The 15,825-nt window shown below is 40.3% G+C and overlaps 1 protein-coding gene across 1 annotated transcript in view; it reads left to right on the forward strand.

Annotated features, from left to right (window-relative positions):
* The first annotated feature begins 405 nt into the window (after nt 1-405).
* Nucleotides 406-15,825, forward strand: part of ZBTB7C (zinc finger and BTB domain containing 7C) — a 525,518-nt gene continuing 510,098 nt past the window's right edge. The window contains exon 1 of the mRNA XM_020985794.2: nt 406-961. The gene's annotated coding sequence lies outside the window, so the exon portion shown is untranslated. The remainder of the gene's footprint in view (nt 962-15,825) is intronic.

The raw sequence follows: 15,825 nt of genomic DNA on the forward strand, positions 1-15,825 counted from the left end.
CCAAGCTCTCTCTTCCTTAATGTTGTCCTGGGCCGTGCTGACCTAAAAATACCCTCAGCACACAGTCTCCTCTTCTGTCTCCAGGCGGGTCCGGCTTGGCCGCAGATGGCGTCTGGAGACCAGGAGAAACGGCAGGGTCGCCCCTTGCCTCTTCCTAAGACTGTCCCTTTAAATCCTGGAGGAGGGAAAAAAAAGAGAGAGAGCAATGAGCGGATAGTGTCTCTCTCTCCGCCTTCGGCCTCCCCCCCCTCCCCGAAGCCTGTCGCCCCCCACCCGCCCCCAGCCCCTAACTCCCGCCCACCCTTCACCCGCCTTTCGCAATCCTTCCCCCTCCCCTACAAAGCTTCCCACCCAGCAACAGTTTCTGTCAAAATATAAATTAAGCGATGCAGAGGAGCCTGAGTGCATGTGTGAAAGGGCGAGCAGGGAGAGAGAGAACGCGAGGGAGGGAGGGAGGAAGGGAGGAGAAAGGGAGAGGGAAGGGAAAGAGAGAGAGAGAGACAGAGAAAGAGAGAGGGAAGCAAGCAAGCAGACCGCAGACATCCGGGCCCTTTCTGTGCATTCCAGTCCCCATAGCCCTGCAGAAACTCCGGTCGGTACCGCAGCCGTGAGACCCGGACCGTGGCACAAGCCCGGCACGGTCGCGCTGGTGCCGCTGTTCCTGGATACTGACAGAAGCAGTGGCAGCGGCTAGAGGGGAGGAGGAGCAGGAGCAGCAGCAGCAGCAGCAGTAGCTGCCTGCCTGCCTTGCCTGTCGCGTCTACTGCTCCAAAGCCCAGAGCCGGTGCCACGAGACTGACAGCGGCGCAGCGTGAGCGCTTTCACAGCTGGCTTGGTTCCGCCGCCGCCGCTGGATTCTGACAGCGGTGACAGCGGCGGTAGCAGCCCCAGAAGGGACAGCGTGCTGCAAAGTCCAGCGAGGAGGGAACCTGGCTGGAGGAGGCTTTTCAGCCACGGAAAGGTAAGTACTCCCTCCGCCTCCGAGCTCTTTTTACATCCTTGAGAAAACCTCTCTTCTAATACCTTCTATTCTGCCCAGTACCTCTGTTCCTGGATTTGGAGCTGGAAGGTTGAGGATTTTTTTTTACATTTTTTTTTTCCGGTAGTTGTTGCTATTTCTCTTGTGGTCGGGACACGTTTGGGAGTCTTCTCCTCTGGAAAAAGCTGGGGGCTGTTCCTGGGATACAAGGAGGCGGAGAAGATGCGGTGGCGATTCAAGGGTTTTCCTGTGGCAGCCATGCAGCTGGAGACGAAGGGAAACGGGGAGGGGAGAGGAGAGCAAGCGAGCTAGAGAGACTCCTAGTTGGCATTAGTGGACGAAGTAGCTAAAGGGGAGCGGGAGGAATGTCGGAGAAGAACTTTTGAGGACATCTGGGAACCCCAGGGGGACTGCTGTACTTTCGGGAGCAGAGAGAGGCGAATCCAGGAAAAGTTAAGTAGCGACAGGTGGTTTCCGCTTAAAGTTCTGCTGCAGCTCGTCCCGAAAGTTACATTGGCATTTTGGAGAGGGACGATTTCCTTTCTCTCTTCTCCCCCTACGCGCTTTCTTTATTTGGGAGGTGGGGGTTCAGGATGCGGGGGAGAGCCGCCTGCAAGAATGTCCTGGTGCCGGAACCTCTCGAGCTCGAAGTCTTAACGATGCAGTCAAGGCCAGGGGTTATGCCAGGGAAGAGGACCGTACGTGTTAGAGATGTAACAGGGAAATGAAGTTGAATGGCGCTTTCTGCCTGCCGCTTAGGCTTAGTGAGGAGGGGAGCTGGGAGAGGTAGGTATCCTGGGGAACGTAAGCGGGTGCTGAGGTTGAGGGGTCCGGGAGCACTACGTGTGGCTGACACTCCAGATATGTTTTTCATAAATCCTGGTGAAATCAAAGGATCTATTCGGTGCCTGGCGCAGAAGACTAGAAGGAGAGCGTATATCCTTTCAGTGGTTTGTGTTGTGACCTGCGTAGTTTGCCAGGACACTTCCCTCGTGTGTGTGTGTGTGTGTGTGTGTGTGTGTGTGTGTGTGTGTGTGTGTGTGTGTGTCTTTTGAAAGAAAACCTAGCTGGGTCACTGTGCCCTTTGTTGTTGTGATTATTTTTTTGATTTAGCCAGATGAATGGGCAGGGAATCCCAAGGAGGGAATCAAGTGCATTTCCCTTTTCCTTTGTAACCCTGTGAAACTTAGAGGCGTTTGTGGACAGTGTGGGGAGCAGAGTGGAGCGCTGCTTCATCCCGAAGGCTTCTGCTTCTGGTCTTTTGGGGTGCTGGTGTTTGAGTGTGAAACACACTCGCCAAAGGGGGAAAATTAAGGCGTCAGTTCTGTCCCTGAGTGGCGAAGCTTTATTTCAGGGATGAAGATAGTGGGGGAAAGGAGCAGGAACCCCAGAAAAAGGAAGACATGGAGACAGACATATTGTGCAGAAGCTGGAAATGCTGCCATTCCTGGGCTTGGGTTTGTTTATCAGCAGCACAAATCCAGTTCCACGGACTTCACAAGCATTTATTAGGTGCCTAATATGTGCAAGACATTGCTCCAGGTGCTGGGATTGCAAACACACAACACATGAAACCCCAAACTACAGGCATTGCCTTTTATCTAGCGTCTGCTAAGGGATATATTCTTTTAGTTTGGGGTCTAAAATAAATAAAAGTTGTGAAAGAAGAAAAAAATCACAGTGCTTTGCCATTTAAAGTGCTAAGTAAATGCTTGTTGACTGATCATTTGGTAGCTTATTGTTGGAAAATAAACTAAAAATTGAAACAAAACCATTGCTTCTGAACAGGAATCACGTAATTTCAGAGCTGGGTGGGAGTGAGGAATAGTGTGGTATGAGGGAAAGAATGCTGGCTGTCAGAGAACCTTTGTTCTAAACAAGTCAGTTAGCCTCTGCGGGCCTCAGTTTCCTTATCTACAAAATGAGAAAGACTTCTGAGGTCCCTTCTAGTTCTAGACTTATAACCTAGTCCAATTTCCTTCTTATACAGATAAGGAAGTGCCTAGAAGTTAAATGACTTGTCCAAGAAAAACTGCTTAGTAGCAGAGCTGAAAATATAATCCTGGCTTCCCAATTCTCTTTGAAATGATTTTTGCATGCACCAAAGATGAGAGAAAGTTATGTCTACTATGCTGTATCTCTCCAAGAATGAAGGATTACTTGGATTCACTTTCCTATGTATTTCTCCTCAGTTGCTAATTGTTTACAATGAAGAGTACTGTCCTGGGCATATTAAGAAAAGACATATCAGAAGATTCAAAGGATAGTGAAAGTGTACTCCCTGCCCTCAAGTAGCTGATAGTCTAATGGGTAACAGGTACATGGAAATGGAAATGTACTGTGTTTGTACCAATATAAACTGCACCTTGCTGCCCCCCCCCCCATAATTTGGCTTGTGTAAAAGGAGCACAGCCCATAATCAGCTCTTAGTAAAAGAATGAATGAAAAAGATGACTATGAGGAGAGCAGTAATAATAAAAATGAATAAAATATCTTTATTGGAATTGGAAAGAAATATAAAAACACAGTAAAGATATTTTATATGATAATTTAATGTAATTATTTTTCAGTATATGCCTATTTTTTTTCCTTTCAAAGAGATTTTGTAGAATAACAGAATTGCAGAATTGGACAAATCTCAGAGGTCCTTCATCCCAACCCATATCTCAAAAAGAATCCTCTCTATCTTGTGCCTGAAATCTTTGTTTAAGGATCTAGGGCTACGAGCTGTATTTGAGGAGGCAGATCAAGAACTGTCCATGGAGTCCCTAATTCAAGTCCTCTTCTGCATGTACTGGTTCTTTGATGGTGAGGCAAGTGAGTAGCTTCTCAATATTCGAGGCAAACTCTCTGAGACTGTAAGGTGCTGATCTGTGTCAATGAAGAAAGAGAGTTGCTTACAAGGATGAAGTCATAGGTCCTATGTATATATATATGGATATATATAATACATACGTATGTATTTGACATATATGTGCATGTATCTATATCTATAGCTCAATAAGTACTTCTACCAGGGAGTATAGGACTTAGAACTGGAAATGGCCTTCAGGTCATTTAGTCCAACTGGATTATTTTACAGTTGAGGAAACTGAGGCCCAAAGATGAAAAAGGTGTCCTAAAAACAACACAGATGTCAGGAGTGACATATACATATATATTTACAGCTGTATATAAGTGAATGGGTAGCTGCTGAGAAATTCTAGGGTGATGAAGCCATTAGTTTCTGGTGCTTTTTTTCATCCCAAGTCCCCAAATCACTTCTAGGCTTAACTGTTTTTCTTTTTCCTGACAGCGAGGTTAGGAACAAACAAGGTCTCATGTGGTTTCCTAATCTTAAACACTAAATTACACTGCCACCCAACATGTCCTTTGCTTCCTGCTTACAACAAAAAAACAAAAACAAAAAAAACATGTCTCTTACAATAGGCCTCCCCTAGGCCATAATCTTAACATCTCCTGATCTTTTTTCCCAACAAATAACTCAAGCTGATTTTGCTACATGACATGGTTTGATGAGCTTCAATGGGACTGGAGCTTAGGAGCGCCTCTAAAGCATTGGCTTTTTGGGAGAATGCCTAAGAGGAGCCTAATTTTGGATCAATTATGCCACGGATTCAAACACAATAAATGACTGTAGTTGACATCAAAAGAGAAGGATGAGCAATTGTTAGGAGTGTTTGACAATGTCAATGAAGCAATTTTTGGCAATTTTTTTTTGCTGTATTTTTGTTGAATAAACATGATTTATTATTTGGTTGCAATGAATAGTAATCATAATTCACTTTTATAAAGTCTTTAAGATTTAGGCAGATCATACAGGTATTACTGATGAAGGGGCAGAAATGGAAAGAGCAGGAGGAGCTGACCAAAAACACATGGAAAAATCCATAGAGGTAATGGCATGTTTCTAAGTATATTAGACATTGATTTTTGGCATATGTCAAAGAGATAAATCATAAGATCATAAACTTTCAGCAGGGAGACCCCCCCCACTTAGTTTATAGACAAGGAAACTGAGGCCTAGAGAGGTTGTGACATGCCCAAGGTTACACAGGTAGCTGGGGCAGCTAGGTGCCACAGTGGATAGAGTCCTGGCCTTGGAATCAGGAAGACTCATTTTCATGAGTTCAAATCTGGCCTCAGATACTTATTAGCTGTGTGACCCTAGGCAAGTCACTTATCCTAGTTGCCTCAGTTTCCTTATCTGTAAGATAAGCTAGAGAAGGAAATGGCAAACCACTCCAATATTTTTGCCAAGAAAACCCCAAATTGGGTCACAAAGAGCTGGACCCAACTGAAAACAATTGAACAACTGAAAAAAAATATGTGTGTGTGTGTGTGTGTGTGTGTGTGTATTCTTGTTTTTCACACCCTGTAGAATATAAGCTCCTTGAGTGAGAATAGGAACTGTTTCATTCTTTGTATTGAATTCCCAATGTCTAGCCTGTTCATAGTAGGTGTATAATGTGCTTATTAATTGATTGGTTGGTTAGGTAGATGACCATTAAGTTTTTTCCAGTTGTAAATCTATTATCCTATGCTTTAGTAGAGAGAGAGGCAAACAAGTGCTATTACTTTGTATTAAGTCTCCAAGTGGAACTGAACTGAAGAAACTGTATACTATATAAATTCTTGATAGAAAAACCCACTGAGCCTTCTACATTCTGCCTTTCATAGGATCATAGTAAATATAAAGCTAGAAGAAACCTTAGAGGTCATCTAATACTATTTCTTCATTTTATAAATGAGGAAACTGAGCTCTAAAGTCTAGCCTGGAAAATTCCAGGCCCAGAAGATCCATATTCTAGAGAGCTTCAAGAAAAGACATAGGTTAGGATCAGGACGTACAACTAGGGCATAGACAGAGAAAGACGAGGCCAGAAGTTTTTGCAGTCTACAGTATTCCTTTGGATTAATTTTGTCCTTTACTAAAATGTAAATGCCCCAGAGAAGCAACAAGATATAATTCAGCTTAGTGTTTGGTCTTGTGTTTTAATCCATTTACATTTAAAGTTGTAGTTTTAAGTTTGCATTTCTCTTCATTTATTTCTTTTGTATTAATTTTGACTTGTCAGGGCAAATACCAAGATTAGTAAAAAGCAAGGAGAAAGAAGAATAATGAGTAAAGGATATGGGGTATAACATAATCAGCAATGAAAAATGGGAAATGGTCATCAGAAACTCCATTGACATTGATTACAATAATTTTATACAGAAATTTAACCTCTATAAATCTGTTGTCACAGAATAAAGACCAAAGGAGCCCAGAAAGTGCTTTAGTCAGTAAATGTTTGACTTACTTGCCAAATGAAGAGAAATGGAAGCCAAAGACAGCAGTGATTTAAAATATAAACTTGTCTATAAAATCTTACAAAGAAGGATGATGAACAGTTATTAGCAGTATTGTATCATAAATCAGAGAGAAGCAGTGGATGGTAAAATCCACTATAAAAACAAACTATCTTCACAACCAACATCAGTGGAACTGCAACAGTTGAACATTAACATCCCAGACCCAGATGTTCTTATAGAGGAGGTAGAAATGACATAGAAGAAAACAAAGATATGAAAAGCAGCTGCATTGGAGTAAGTGTATATAGAGATGATCCATTCTTGAGAAAATGGGGGAGAAAGGGGTTATGAAGTGGGGGAAGACACTGTAGGTAAGGAAAGAATGTCAGACCTTGTAATACCCCCCCACAAAAAAAGGAATTGAGAAAACACCAAAAACTACTATCTATATGCCTACTTTCCCATCTATTTGTTGTTGTTCAGTTGTTTTAGTCTTGTCCAAATTTTCATGACCCATTTGGGGTTTTCTTGGCAAATATACTTCTCCAGCTCATTTTACAGATGAGGAAACTGAGGCAAACAATGTTAAGTGACTTTCCCAGGTCACTTGCCTGGGCCACTTGCCCAGCTAGTAAGTGACTGAGGCCAAATTTGAACTCAAGTCTTCCTCACTACAGTGCCTGCACTCTGTCGACTCTCATCTATGTATAATATTTATTCCACTTATCCCTATACAAATAAAAAACATGCTCAATGAAAGTATTAATAGAGAAAAAGCAAGTTTTCAAAAGCAATATTTAACAACAAACCATATTTTTACCATTTCATCATTGGCTAAAAGATGTAGAGAATATAAAAACTCATTGTACTTATTTTTTGTAAATTATGGGAAAAAAAATTGATCTAATAGAGCAAAACACTACCTTAAAGGCTCCCCACCCCAAATAAAGTGTCTCCTATCCATGAAAAGTCACTCATTTTCTTTAAAGACATAACAAAGAGGGGCAGTTAGGTGGTGCAGTGGATAGAGCACCAACCCTGGAGTCAGGAGGACCTAAGTTCAAATCCGGCCTCAGACACTTGACACTTACTAGCTATGTGACCCTGGGCAAATCACTTAACCCCATTGCCTAGCAGAAAACAAACAAACAAAAAAACATAACAAAAAAATAATGCTGTTCAGCCATCCTCTGATCATAAACATAGGGTGAGGCATAAAATGGGAAGATGGATGCATTGTAAAGGTGATGTGATAGAGATCAAATGCAGAGATCAAAGGTGCAGAGGATTTCTCTGTGGATAGTAAAATCTTCCAGATGCTCTCATTTTGTGGATGACATTTGACTAGTTGTCCCAAGCCCTGGAACACTGCAAAGCCTTCTGGAAGAGATCCATAGCTACTCAAAAGAATTTGGCCCAACTTGATATGGGAACCAAGTGAAGGAAGAATGTCTATTGCCCAGATTATTATATGCATTTGGATAGAAAACACAAAGTGTTTGTCCATAAGTATGGGTATTTGGGACAGACAGTTCAGATGGACAAGTTGGTCCCAGAACTGAACAGGAGCTGATGATCTGGCTGTATAGTAAAGGACTTAATAAGAACTTGCTGATTGATCATATTGCCTTTGGAAAACTGCAAAGTTCCTTTAATGATCCCAAGCTTTCCATGGAAAGGCCTTTCTTTTTAATACCAGCATTCTACTGGTGTTGTTATTTATTAGTGAGATGTGGAATACAACAGTCTCTGAAAAAATTTAAAATAAATATCACATAGAAGACAATGGAGATGCACAGTAGGTGTGAGTGCAACATATAACCAATGAGGATCTCTGAAGAAGAACAGGAGTAAAAGGTGTCATAAAAAATGGATGTTAGGAAGAAGAGACAAGTTCTTTATGAGTCGAGGGTGAAGGATGACAGATGGACAGCCAGAGAAGAGCTCCACTGGTATCCTCACAATGTCAGGAGGAGTTGGATGGATCTCCTTGCGGTGAAATTATAAGAGGACATAGACAAAAGTCTCATAGGAAGAGTAGGCATGGATAGGTTGCTATTTATTTATTGGAGGAAATCCCCAAATCAAGGACATTACAGATTTATTTTAGAATTTGGGTATTGATTTTTACTCTCCTTCCTCTTTTGAGTCAGCACTTTGTCTCTGTGATTATTTGGGAAGAATCATACAATGGTGATAATAGGATCCACTACAATACAATCTTAACTTCTAATTTTTTCCTAAGTGATATTCTGTCACACTTCCCACTGTTGATGTTCCAAAGCTCTTCTTTTCTTAGGTATCCTACACTATCCCACCATTTGGTCTCTCAGCAGAAGACTGAGGAAATAGAGACCATCCATCATACCTCCCTCTAATCCATTTGACCATCTATTCTCACTGGTTCTCCTCTCCTCTCCTGTTTTCCTGCCCTATCCCAAGTTCCTGGAATTTATCTAAATGTTAATTTCTCTTCACTTTAGTTTTAGGCATTTCTAATTTTAAAAAAAATTTATTTTTAATTTATGGAATAAAACAAGAATTTCTGTAACATAATATAATAAAAAAGATGATTGCACATGAAATGGCAAATCTATTGTGTACAACTTGTTATTCCTTTTAAACATATAATAAGTTTATCATATACATTTTTCTTTTTTCCTTTTTCCCCCCTCAACCTTCCTGCCCTAGAAATGGCTACCATTAGACACAAATATACATATGAAATCATTCTATACACACATATTCTGTATATACATGTACCAAGAGAACATCATACACAGTAATAGCAATGTTGTTTTAAGAATGACTTTGAGCAAGTAAATCATTTTGACTATTATAAATACCCAAATTAACTATAAAAGATGTGAAGAAAGACACTGTCTGCATCCAGAGAAAGAACTGATACATATTTGTATAGAATAATTTTACATATATTCCTTTTAAATATATAACAAAAGTTATCCTGTAATTTTTTTCCTTTTTTTCTTCCCTCCCTGCCCCTCCCCCCTCAACCACCCTAGAGATGGCTCAATGTTACCTAAACTAATTTATGTATTCAATGTCATCACAATTAAATAACATTTCCAATTTTAAAAATTTCTTCCCTCTTTTGATCCTTTCTGTTCCTTACTTAAACAAATGTGGTTCAAATTTCTCCTGCCCCATCTGTTCCCAACCTCCTAGTTTAAGTAACACTCCTTTGTGGTGCCTCTTCTAGGAAGTATTCATTTATTTTGTCCTTATTTTTATATTCTTCTAGGCTATTTTAAATTCTATTCTCTCATTCTTGAATTTAAATGTTCTTTCTTTACTCTATTTTATATTGTGAAAGGTAAGCATTCTGGAAGACAAAAGTTGAACTCCTATCTCATTCCTATACTGGTACATGTGCTGATCATTATACCATCTGCCCCTTTCTTTCATTTTTTGGTCATTTTTTTGGAGGCTGAGATAAATGGGGAGTCTTTTGCTGTTCCTTCCTCTTAGAGATATTGATGAGTAAGGCATAAGAGTCATTTTGTACCCTGTAGTGGTAAAGAAGCTGAGTTTTATTCCCCACCCGTACCATAGCCACCCTCCTCTTCTAAGGCCAGTATATTGTTGTTGTTCAGTTGTTTCCATTGTGTCTGACTCTTTATGACCCCATTTGGGGTTTTCTTGGCAGAGATAGTGGAGTGGTTTGTCATTTCCTTCTCCAGCTTATTTAACAGATGAGGAAACTGAGGCCAACAAGGTTAAATGACTTGCCCAGGTTCACACAGTTAGTAAATGTCTGAGGCCAGATTTGAGCTCAGGAAGAGGAGTCTTCCTGACTCCAGGTCCAGCGCTCTATCCACTGAGCCACCTAATTGCCCTCCAGGTACATCTTAACTTCTGTCCAAATACAGGCATAACTTGTTTTGTTACGCTTCACTTTATTGCACTTTGTAGATATTATGGTGTTTTGTGTTTTTTTTTTACAAGTGGAAGGTTTGTGCCAACCTGTGTCCAGCAAGTCTGTCGGCACCATTTTCCCAACAGCATGTGCTCGCATCATGTCTTTGTGTTACATTTTGGTAATTCTTGGAATATTTTAAACTTTTTCATTATTACTATATGTGTCATGATGATCTGTGATCAGTGAGTGATCTTTGCTGTTACTATTGTAATTATTTGGGGCACTATGAACCATGCCCATATAAGACAGTGAGTTTAATGATAAATGTTGTGTGTATTCTGACTGCTCCACTAGACTGGCCATTCCTCTGTCCCTCTCTCTCTCCTTGGGCCTCCCTATTTCCCAAGACACAACAATATTGAAGAATATTATGTAAACTTATTTGATAAAGCAATGACAGGGTTTGAGAGGATTGACTCCAATTTTGTAAGAAGTTCTACTGTGGATAAAATGCTATGAAACGGCATTGCATGCTACAGAGAGATCTTTCATGAAATGAAGAGTCAATCAATGAGGCAAACTTCATTATTGTCTTATTTTAAGAAATTGCCACAGTCACCCCAACCTTTAGCAATCACCACCCTGATCAGTCGGCAGCCACCAACATCAAGGCAAGACCCCCCTCCAGCAAAATATTATGACTCACTGAAGGCTAGTGATGGTTAGTATTTTTTTTAGCAATAAAGTACTTTTAAACTAAGATATAGGACATGATACTATTGCATACTTAATAGACTACAGTATGACATAAACATAATTTTTATATACACTGGGAAACCAAAAAAATCATGTAACTTGCTTCATTGCGATATTTGCTTTATTGTGGTGGTCTGGAACTGAACTTGCAATATCTCCAAGGTGTGCCTGTGTGTATCTTTCCTACCACCCTGGCTGATGACCCCACTTCAGGGATCATATATCCTTTCTTCTGGGTTGGGGTATTTAGCCCTGGGAAACATAATCCTTTTTTTGGAGACAATGTCCCTTATCCCCAAACAAAAACCTATTTTGAAGTCTTTATTTTCTCCCGTGGCCTCCATTATGGGAGTCTGCTTCAATGGAACCACATTTTTTTCCCATCATAGGATGAGACCAAGCCCCTCTGCCTGATCTTCCCATTGCTCTTACCATATCCTCCCACAGCTCTCCTTCTTCCTACCATGCTCGCCAAGAGACTGAAGAAATTATTATTCTTTTCTGCTCACAGTTAGGCTAGGTGGAAGTGCATCTTCAGCTTCTCTGTCTCTTGCTTCCCCACTTGACCAACAAAGAATATCAATTTGCTTTTAGAGGAGCACGGGCTTTTGTCTATAGAATAGTAATTCAACTCTTCTTTCTTTCTCCCGAGTCTTTAAATTTCCCTTATATTTTTAGCCTCTTAGATCCCTTTGTCCTTTGACAATCCCTTTTTGGTTTTCATTTTAGCCATTGATCAGATTTCTTTTTATAATAGCTAGCATTTATATAGTACTTTAAAGTTTGCAAAGCACTTCACACATCTTAGCTCATTTTATTCTCACAACAACCCTGGGCAGTGGGTGCTGTTATATTATCCCTATTTTACAGTTGAGGAAGCTGAGGCAGACAGAGAAACTGAGACTTGTCTGGGGTTACACAGTGAATAATTGGAGGCTGATTTGAACTCAGGTCTTCCTTACTCCGGGTCCAACTCTCTATCCACTGTACTTCCTAGCTGTCTCTTAAACAATAGCCTTGTCTTGCTCTAGAAATAAGAGAGAATTTATTTCATAGCTTAGGTTTTTCTTGATAATTGTTCTGATTTAGCTCCTGTGGTAAATGCATGATCATTTCTTAGGCATCTCTGTGTTTGGTTATTTGCAAGTCAAGTCAAAGCTGACAAAGTTCTGTTTGCTTCTGATTTCTTTTTCAAGAATGACTCAAATGCCCTTTTTGAAGGTCCATGTGTTTTTATTGATGATTAAGTTAGCTTTTCAGGATATGCTTTTTTAAGGTACATCTTGATCTTATTTGCTTTTAAAATATCACACAATGCATTCTGATTTTTTTCTGTGATTTCTTATGGACATTATAATCCTGAGCTGCATAGCTCAAGGTCCAACTCCTGGCTGCTTATATAATTTGTTTTTTAAATACAGAAATTCAGAAACTTAACCGCTATAGACCTTGGAGTTCAATTCTGGACTTTTTTTTCTCAGTCTGTAACCTATGGATCCTAACGATTAAGACTTAGTCAATTGTTTTCAAAACTTCTGGCCAGTTTTTTTTGGGGGGGTATTATTTCCTATAGTATGGTAGTAATGCTTTTAAATTTATCATGTTTTTCTGGGTGACCTTTGATTCTTAAATTAGCTCTATGTATCATATTTCAAGGTTGCTTTGGCTTGTATGGAATTTACACATGATTTAAAAGTTGGTTTTATCTTCTTTCAAATTTTCTTCCATTTCTGTATGAGTGGCAAATCTCTTATTCTCTTTTTCAGAGCCTCTACTACTTTGGAGAATTTTCCAGAGGTATTTTAAGTTATGTATTAAATTATTGTCTTATTTATTAATTCTTTTTTTTTTTAGGCAATTGGGGTTAAGTGACTTGCCCAGGGTCACACAGCTAGTTAAGTGTCAAGTGTTTGGTCTGTATTAATTCTTTTAAAGCTCTGATTTCTGATCCAATTTCCAACCTAATATCTTTTGAACCACCATGGAATTTCTTACTTTTTCATGTTCTCTTTTTTATTGAGGGTTTTGGGCTCACTTTCCTTTAATGTATAATACTTTTTCATTGTGCTATGACCTTTTAAAAAAAATCTTGCTCATTTAACCTTTCCTCTATTGCTTTATCCACTTGAGAGGTAGGCTTATACATATCTTTTGTCTTTAGGCTTTCTTGTGTTTTTTTTTTTTTATCTTTTTTCTTCTTTTTTTTCCTAGTAGTTTGTCTCAAGCTTTGCATCACATCGTTCACTCTTCACACTTCCATTTCCATGACTTGCGTATTTTCTCCTGTACTGATTCTCAAGTCTGTGCAGCTTCATTAACTTCAAGTTGGAGGAGTTTTATGGCCCAGTGGGGTCTTTGCCCTGTGTAAATTTCACTAGGAGAGGTCAGACCATGGGTAAATTTCTAGGTCTCTTTCTCTCAGACGCTGAAGCCCCTTCTCCTCTAACTGGCTTTGTACTGCTCTGTCTTCCTTCCACAGCTGTAGCTCCCCTTTTTGTATGCTGCTGGGCGAGATCAATGTTTTCCATTTCCTCTTTTTTGGCGAGGAGTTCAGACTGAGTTACTACTGTAAGGAAACCGGGTAGAGGCCTCTATGGCCTAGAACACAAGATTGTCAGGTTGTATGTGTTGTCCATCCCTGGTTTGTGGGGGAGACTTTAGGGATGATTAGGGGTAACGTTACTTTAGGTAGTTCAACCCTCTACTGCTATTTCAGAAGGATTTGCCTTATGTGGAGGGTGTTTCTATCTTCTCACCATAGTTTAAATTATTATAGATTTAACAAATTTCTTCTTGTTTTTGGGCATGGGGAGTTATGCTGAAAATAATTACCAGTCACGTGACCATTTAATTCCTTTCTGTACATGAGCTTTTGAGGTCTTCTCTAATAGGAACCAGCATGTTGCAGTGAAAAGAGTCCTGGATTTGGAATCAGAGGACTTAATAAAAGCTGACATTTATGTAGCACCTGCTATGTGCTAGGTACTGTGTTAAGCACTTTATAATTAATATCTCATTTGATCCTTATAACAACCCTGGGAGGTAGGTGCTATTATTATTCTCTTTTTACAGTTGAGGAAACTGAGGCACACAGAGGTTAAGTGACTTGCACAGGATCATACAATTAGTTTCTGAGTCTGGATTTAAGCTCAAGTCTTCCTAACTCCAGACTGTCCACTCTATCCATTTACCTGCCTTTGACTTGGGTTCAGATACAGCCTCTATTTTTTTTTTATTACCTCTGTGATCTGGGGCAACACGTGTGCCAGCCTCTTTGAGTGGCAGTTTCCTCATATATAAAATAAAGTAGGTGGCCTAGAAGGTTTCTTCCAGCCCTAGGTCTATGATCTTAGGATGAGCTGATATGAGGTTTTAATAGGAAAGTGGGTAGAGTACACAGTGGTCAGGATTTTGGCAGTAGGTGGAATAGCTTGAGGGAATAAAGAATAAGTGGGCATGGTACCAAAATGGCAGCCAGTTGCTTATGGGGAAGGAGGGAAGGTGCCAAACATAATTTTCTTTCTACAATTTTACTGAGAATAAGTCTCTTAATAGACTATCAAGATTAGCTATTCTCTTTTATCATTAACTAACTGATGGGGCTGTACCTCCTGAGAACCGTGGAGATGGTCTTTGGGTGATCAAATATTCAGAAGTAGGATGGAAGAGGGTAAGGAGTAGATCTAGGTTCCCTAGTGCTGCTTCAGACATGTCCAGGGAGTCAAGCTGCTCATTCTAGGATTTCCCCTTCTCTTCTCTCTGCACCCCCACCCCCACCTCTCATCTCTGCATCACTGAGAGCTCTTGTGTAGAGAAATATTACCTTATTTGGGTTTTTTTGGGGGGAGGAAGGGTTTTTGGAGGCTAAGAGTTTTGGGGAGAGGGGCAATCATCACATAACTGAAATTCGCAAATAGACCTTTTCCTCCAGCTTACCTGACCATTGCCCATCAGTATAGCTTATGTATATTTCTTTGTTTTTCTGGTAGATAAGCATTCTCCTTTCTCAAGGAGTTCAGTACCTGACTCGCAGTCTTCCTCTTTGTCACAACCTATGCCCTTAAATTAGGAGACTTCAATGTTCATGTTGATGCTTTCTTAAACGCTCTGGATTCTCAGTTACTCGGTCTCATCCATGCACAGGGATCTCTCATTGATCTTACTGCCCCCACCTGTATCCTCCTCCCTCAGAATTCTGAAATTCTTCTGTCTAACCATAACCTCCTCTCATTCCATCTCTCACTATACCTCCATACTCCTAAACCTGCTCTTCATTCTTACTGTGACTCCCTGTTCCTCCTCACCCCTCAGTGTTTTTCTTTTCTTTTTTTTCTTTTATGAGGCAATTGGGGTTAAGTGACTTGCCCAGAGTCACACAGCTAGTAAGTGTTATATGTCTGAGGATGGATTTGAACTCAGGTTCAGGGCCGGCACTCTATCCACTGCGCCACCTAGCTGAGCCCCCTCAGTGTTCTTCCAGGCTATCATTCCTACTCTGGCTTTTTCCCCCCTTCTTTCTCTGTTTTGACCCTATAGTTAACCAATTCAGTAGTGCACTGTATTATTCTCAAATCCCTTACCTCTTTGTATCTTTCACACTTTGCCAACCCCCAGTCCTACATTACTCACACCATCCACTTGTAGGACTCCTACTCACTTGCTACTATTAGCAAGTGAGAAAATCACATAACTCTGCTGACTAGGTCTACTACAAATGTGAATTATTTAATTTTGACTGGACCCTAATTACAGCAATCCTTTTATTCCTTTCTAATTGATTCTTTTTAAAAAAAATTATATTTCATTTTTGCAATCAGCAAAAATTTGCCTTTTCCCCTTCCTGCTTCAACTTCTCCCCCTCAACAATTGAGAATGAAAGAAAAAAAAAAACCCTGTCATAAACAAAAATAGTCAA

This window comes from Phascolarctos cinereus, unplaced genomic scaffold (assembly GCF_003287225.1).
Source record: "Phascolarctos cinereus isolate Bilbo 61053 unplaced genomic scaffold, phaCin_HiC Scaffold_4;HRSCAF=312, whole genome shotgun sequence".
NCBI lineage: Eukaryota > Metazoa > Chordata > Mammalia > Diprotodontia > Phascolarctidae > Phascolarctos > Phascolarctos cinereus.